Raw genomic sequence first — 7,076 nt, forward strand, 5'->3', positions numbered from 1 at the left:
TAAAAAATTGTTTATTTATTTGAGAAGTTGATTTAGACAGAGGGAGAGACAGAGAAAAAGGTCTTCCATCTGCTGGTTCACTCCCCAGATGGCCACAACAGCTGTAGCTGGCCCAATCTGAAGCCAGGAGCTTCTTCTGGGTCTCCCATGTGGGTGCAGGGGCCAAGCAGGTGGGCCATAGCAGAGAGCTGGATGGGAAGAGGAGCAGCCAGGACACACACTGGTGCCCACATGGGATGCTGGCACAGCAGGCGAAGGCTCAGCTCCGGCCCCTAAAGTCCAAATTTTAAACAGATTCTTGGACTTGTGATTCATATCCCCAGCTCGTTAGACTCCAGCACCTGTTTCATCCCCAGTGACTTTTCCAGAATTACTGCCTTCACCAGGAAGCTCTAGGAGTTTTCCCAACTCAAACCTGGCATTTTTATTTTTCTTTGACAGGCAGAGTTAGACAGTGAGAGAGAGAGAGACAGAGAAAGGTCTTCCTTCTGTTGGTTCACCCCTGAAATGGCTGCTATGGCTGGCCGGCGTGCTGTGCCGATCCGAAGCCAGGTGCTTCCTCCTGGTCTCCCATGTGGGTGCAGGGCCCAAGCACTTGGGCCATCCTCCACTGCACTCCCGGGCCACAACAGAGAGCTGGACTGGAAGAGGAGCAACCAGGACAGAATCCGGTGCCCTGACGGGGACTAGAACCCGGTGTGCTGGCGCCGCAGGTGAAGGATTAGCCTAGTGAGCCGTGGCGCCGGCAGCATTTTTGCTTTTCTAACAAAGATCTCATGGAGAGGATTAATAGACTGGCAAGCCTTTTCTATGTCTTTTCCAGTGCTCTCTGGAATCAGTTTATTGACCACTTGCTTTCAAGTCACTTGTTTCTGTCTCCTACCTCATGATTTCCATCATCCTCTTCCGGGGATTTGGCGGACCTACTGGAGCTCAGAAGTCTTCCACACCTGATTGTTGCATAGTACGACCAAAACAGAACACATGAAATGATTTTTTTTTAAAAAGATTGTATTTATTTATTTGAAAGGTAGAGTTACAGACAGAAAGGTCTTCCACTCACTGGTTCACTCCCCAAATGGCTGCAATAGTCAGAACTAGGCTGATCTGCAGTGAGATGCGCCAGCCACAGCGGCCACTGGAGGGTGAACCAACGGCAAAGGAAGACCTTTTTCTCTCTCTCTCTCTCACTGTCCACTCTGCCTGTCAAAAAAAAAAAAAAAAAAAAAAAAAAAAGAACTAGGCTGATCTGAAGCCAGGAGTCTCTTCTGGGTCTCCCACATGGGTGCAGGGTCATAAGGACTTGGGCCATCTTCCACTGTTTCCCAGGCCATAGCAGAGAGCTGGATTGGAAGTGGAGCAGCTGGGACTTGAACCGGCATCCATAGGGGATGCTGGCCTGCAGGCAGAGGCTTAGCCTACTACACCACAGAGCTGGCCCCCAACAGTCTTGACATCAACATGAGCTTCCATCACAGTCTGCCAGGTTTTGACCATGGAACACATGGGTAAGAGCCATGCTGTGGAAGTTACTCTGGTAGTTTTTGCCCTGAACATTCTCAATCATTGGCTTGAGTTTTCTAAATGTGACTTCATCCTTCTGCAGATCAGCAAGACGCACTTCAAACACACGACCCTTGAGGCCATCAGATGGAATTCTGGCCCCTTGTGTCCCCGTGGTTAGTGTTTTCCCAATATTTCTTACATTAAACAGAGCAGGTAGGTACTTTCACATCACAGCAGTCTTAGAGAATGGATCAACCACTCTCTTCTTGGCTTCCTTTTTGCCGCCTTTTGTAAGATGCTGGTTCTTGCCAACTGCCATGGTGATGCTTAGAGAGCCAAAAAGGCAATCCCAGGCTTTGAATGTCTTAGTAATCACAAGGATTAAGTATTTTGTGACTTTTGCCAGTTGTCTGCCATTTAAAAAGTCAGCTACAGGCCGGCGCCGCGGCTCACTAGGCTAATCCTCCGCCTTGCGGCGCCGGCACACCGGGTTCTAGTCCCGGTCGGGGCACCGATCCTGTCCCGGTTGCCCCTCTTCCAGGCCAGCTCTCTGCTGTGGCTAGGGAGTGCAGTGGAGGATGGCCCAAGTCCTTGGGTCCTGCACCCCATGGGAGACCAGGATAAGCACCTGGCTCCTGCCATCGGAACAGCGCAGTGCGCCGGCCGCAGCGCGCTACCGCGGCGGCCATTGGAGGGTGAACCAACGGCAAAAGGAAGACCTTTCTCTCTGTCTCTCTCTCTCACTGTCCACTCTGCCTGTCAAAAAAAAAAAAAAAAAAAGTCAGCTACAGAAAATTCAGAATAATGTTTATGAGACAAAGAACATGCCTTGGTAAGTCATTTTATGAAGGAGCATTTTTTTAATTATTGGAAATCAGAATCAAAACTGAAGGAGAAGAAATTCATTGATCAATGAAGACCAGCGCTGATTTCAGTAAAAGTATACAAATTCTTTTTTTTAAGAGAGGAAGATACAGACTGACTTTTTTTTTTTTAAGATTTATTTATTTATTTGAAAGTCAGAGCTACACACACACATACACACACAGAGAGATAGACAGACAGAGGTCTTCCATCTACTGGCTCACTCCCCAGTTGGCCACAACTGCCAGAGCTGCGCCAATCCAAAGCCAGGAGCCAGGAGCCTCCTCCGGGTCTCCCACGTGGGAGTGGGAGCCCAAGGACTTGGCCCATCTTCTACCGCTTTCCCAGGCCACAAAAGAGAGCTGGATCAGAAGTGGAGCAGCCAGAACTCAAACCCGCGCCCATATGGGATGCCAGCACTGCAGGTGGCAGCCTAACCTGCTACACCACAGCACTAGCCCCAAAAGTATACAAATTCTAAGTGAAATTTCTGGGAAAAAAAAATGAAAACTGAAATGTTATGGAGTTTTATGACCACAAGGGCTTTCCCAGCTTTTGTTTTTTTTTTTAAGTATCCACACAGATACTATTTTATTCCCTCTTTTGTGACTATGTTGAGAAGTTTCCATGGTGAGGGCAGGCATCTGCTGCCTTGTTTAAGAGGCTGCTTGTTTGTCCGTATCCCTTATCAGAGTGGCTGGGGTCAAGTCCCAGCTCCCTTTCCAGTCCCAGCTTCCTGCTGATGCCCCTGGGAGGCAGCAGGTGATGGCTCCAGCACTTGGGTCCCTGCTACCCTATGGGAGACCCTGTTTGAATCTGGGCTCCCAGCTGTAGTATGAATCAGCCCCAGCAATTGTGGGCATTTGGGGAGCAAACCAGGAGAAGAGAGACCTCTCTCTGTCTCTCTGCTTTTCAAATAAATAATAAATGTAACATAAATGTTTAAACCCTCAAACCCAACTTTAAAAAAGTTCCCATACTAACATATTTTTAAAGTTTAATTTTTTTATTTTTTATTTATTTGAGAGAGAGTGAGCGAGTGAGCATGCACTCTTATTCACAGGTTCACTCCTGCAACCGCTAGGGCTGAGCAGGGGCCGTAGCCAGAAGCCGGAATGCAATCCAGGCCTCCCACGTGGGTGGCAGGAACACAATTGCTGGAGCCATCACTCTGCTCCCAGGGTCTGCACTGGCAGGAAGCTAGACACAGAAATCACTCACGTACTCTGAGGTGGGCGTCTTAACTGCCAGGCCAAATGGCTGCTCCTATAATAAAAGTTTCAAATGTTTCTTTAAGAAGGGTGGAACAACTCACAATAGACGCCTGCCATCTCTTGCCCTCTGATTTCTGAGTCCTGCTGCATGCTGAGTCCCCCTAGTGCTGATTTTGCCTTTTCTGGTTTTTCTAACAACAAAAACCCCACTTTCCTGGTACAAGTAGGCAGCAATTAATTCCTCCTGTCAAGGGGCTCTCTTCCCGCCCCTCCCCACCCCCAACCAATAAGAGAGACTTGGGTGTTTTTGCTGCCCCCTTTCTGCCTCAGCTCCCACAATTTGCCAAGAGTATTTAGCGCTTTTAGCTGCAGGCTGGCAGGACCTCTTACTGCCTCTCTCTTCTGTTTAAAAGAAACTATGTATTTAGTGCATACATTTCACATTCCATCTGTCTTAGTCCATTGTCTTCCGCTATACCAGAATACCACAGGCTGTGTAAATGATAAACAGTCCATGTTTACTTGGATCACAGTTCTGGGGGCTGGGAAGTGCGAGCTGGAGGGGCCACTGGGGAGGCTGCTGCTTGTGGCATCAGAACGTGGTAGACTACATCATCTGGAGAGATGGAGAGAGGGGGAGAGGGAGGCAGCAGGAGGGGAGAGGGAAAGGGGCAGAACCACGGAGCCCCACTCCTCCCTCTTATAACTAATTCACGCCCAGGGCGATGGCTCTAATCCATTTGTGAGGGTGGTACTCCCAGGACCTGATCACCTCTTCTTTTTCTGTTGTTTAAAAATTTACTTATTTATTTATTTGAACGTCAGCATTAGAGAGAGAAGGAGAAGGAGAGAGAGATCTTCCATCCTGTTTTTCACTCCCCAGATGGCTGCAACAGCCATAGCCGGGCCAGGCCTTAGCCAAGAGTCAGGAGCTGCCTTCTTCCAGGTCTCCAAGGTAGATGGCTGGGGCCCTAGGACTTGCACCATCTTGTGTTGCTTTTCCCAGAGCTGGATGTGAAGAGGAACATCCAGGACTTGAACTGGCACCCATATGGGATGCAGGCACTGTAGGTAGAGGCTTAATCTGCTGAGCTATGGTGCTGGCCCCCAGGGTGCAGAGTCCCAAGCAGTAGGGCCATCCTCTGCTGTCTTCCCAGGCACGTTAACAGGGAGCTGGATTGGAAGTGGAGCAGCTGGGACTAGAACTGATGCCCAGATGGGATGCCGGTGCTTTACCCACTATGCCATGGCACCAGCCCCATACTGCCTGATTAGATTTCTTTCTCTCCTGTTTTCCCTGTATGGGGACGCTCTCTGGACCTCTGCATTGTTTCTGTCCTGGGTAGCCGACTTGCACCCTGGCTGGCAGAAGATGGTTCTTGTCGTGCCCATGTTAGTTTCTAGCATGGCCAGTGAGATATCTGGTCTCAGGCCGAGTCTCTCCTTCCTATGCAGCTTGCTCTCCCCTTTTGGGACGCTTATGTGAGTTTTCCTGTTAATCATGGAATTCCAGAACCTTCCGAGGCTCTGCCTAGATGTATGTCTTTTTCCATCATTCCTGCCTGGAACTCAACAAACCTTTCAATCTGCAAACCCAAGGCATTCCTTCAACGATGGAAAAATTTCCTTCTCATTTTAAAATGATTGCTTCTCTTCCAGTTGTTCTTTTTTTCCTCCTCCTAGGAGTTTTAGCTTTTATTATTATTATTATTCTTCATGAATTACATCTCCTGGATCTCTCTCCTCCTAGGTGCTGGTTTTTTTTTTTTTTTTTTTTTTTCTCCTGCAAAGTTTCTCTCTGACCTCTTTGCTCTGGGTTTTGCGTTATCTCTTCCACTTGGTTTCCGTAGGATTATATCCCTTTCTCCAATCCATTTTACATTTAAAACTGTGTTTTAATGTTTAACACTGTGTTTCTTAGTCAAGTAAAGTGTATTATTCCCCAGCTGATTTTTTTTTTTTAAGTACTGTGATTGTTGTGCTTTTCCTGTTGTGTGCAGGTTGAGGTTGATCTCCCATGGTTCTTCCTTCCTGGCCGGGGGAGTCCCAGGGCTGGGGGGTATTGTCTTCACTTTGCTTCCAGCAGCTCCAGGCATTCCCTAGGGCTCAGGTCCAGCTGACGAACTAGCAGTGCCTCGCTGGGCCCCAGGAGGGAGCTCTCTGCGTCTCCCTGTGCAGCCTGGGGCAGGAATGGTTACTGGGGCGCCCGCGCGTGGTGAGAGGGGTGTGGGTGCAGATTCCTCCCAGGACCACCCAAGGCTGCTGGCGCTGCCTCTCTTGGGCGGGGGTGGGGATCCCTGTGCCAAGCTCTCGCCTGCACCCGCTGAGATGGGATTCTCACGCAGGCTCTCTGCTGCCGCCCTCTCCTGTCTGGCCCAGAGGGAGACTAAGTCCTAAGCCTGCAGTCTCAGAGTGCAGGGAGGCGCTGCCCAATACGCCACGCCTGGCTGCTGGCTGACCCTGAGGCCGCGTCGCGGTAGCACGTTCGGAGCCGGGCGGGGGGTGGGGGGGGGTGGGGTGAGGGCAGCCCGCTTCCAGGCCGCCCAGATCTGGGAGGTTTAGTGAGAGAGAAGTTCTCGGGTTTCATGGATGCTGAAGAGAGAATCACCCGTCTCGTGCAGGGTTATAAAAATAAATCAGCAATAGCCCTCGACCCCCGCCCCCCAAAAGCAGTCCAGTGGAGTTAATGGGAATAAAACCGTCTTGGAGGTCCAGAGCAGCCTCGGGGGAGGCTGGGGAAGTTGTGCACATCTCTGGCTTTCCTTTCTGACCTTGGCACCACCGGTGGATGACCTGGAAGAGTGTTCCAAGCCTTTGGAAGCAGGTGAAGAGGGCTGAGAGGAGGCGGGGTGATTTCTTTCAAAGGCGGCTGATTGGCCTCGAGGGGCCCCTTCGGCCATGATGGACAACAGCAGGTATGTCAGGTATGTTAGGGCCCAGGAAGGCAGAGCAAATGCCCCTGCCCGCTAGGTGACAGATGAGGGAATGCCCACCTGTGGTCCCCCTTCCCATTCATTCGTGTTTACCTTTTGTTTTAGATTTCATTCCCACTGAAGTGTCATAGTTTTTTTTTTTTTTTTTCTCAAGAGCTTGGAAGTGAAACTGTAGACATGATCTTTGTCTTTAAAAGCCAGAAAAGATCATCTGAGGGAAGCTATGAACCTTTCAAGGCCACTGGGGACAGAGTGGACAGATTACTGCCAAACACCCATTCCTGGAGGCTTCCAAGCTGAAAAATATTGCCTTCAGAAGAAAGGAATCTTAGAAACAGGACGGATGATGGGAATTCCGATTATGCCTTTCGCCTACTTTGTCAGCAGAAAAGATTTAAGTTGATATCCGCGATAAAGGATGGGCTCCCATTCATCACCTTGAAATTCACACTCTCCTGGAAATGCTCCCGACAAGTGAGACCCATTGCTGACCAGCACACACAATGCATAGCATTGTGGTCCCATGATTTAGAGTGTGTTTGGTAAAACTGTGACAGCA

At 49.6% G+C, this 7,076-nt stretch overlaps 1 pseudogene; it reads right to left on the minus strand.

Moving 5' to 3' along the window:
- Window positions 1–286: 286 nt before the first annotated feature.
- LOC133767916 (small ribosomal subunit protein eS1-like) lies at window positions 287–1,825 on the minus strand (annotated as a pseudogene).
- Between the last annotated feature and the right edge of the window lie 5,251 nt (window positions 1,826–7,076).

This window comes from Lepus europaeus, chromosome 10 (genome assembly GCF_033115175.1).
Source record: "Lepus europaeus isolate LE1 chromosome 10, mLepTim1.pri, whole genome shotgun sequence".
Classification (NCBI taxonomy): Eukaryota; Metazoa; Chordata; class Mammalia; order Lagomorpha; family Leporidae; genus Lepus; species Lepus europaeus.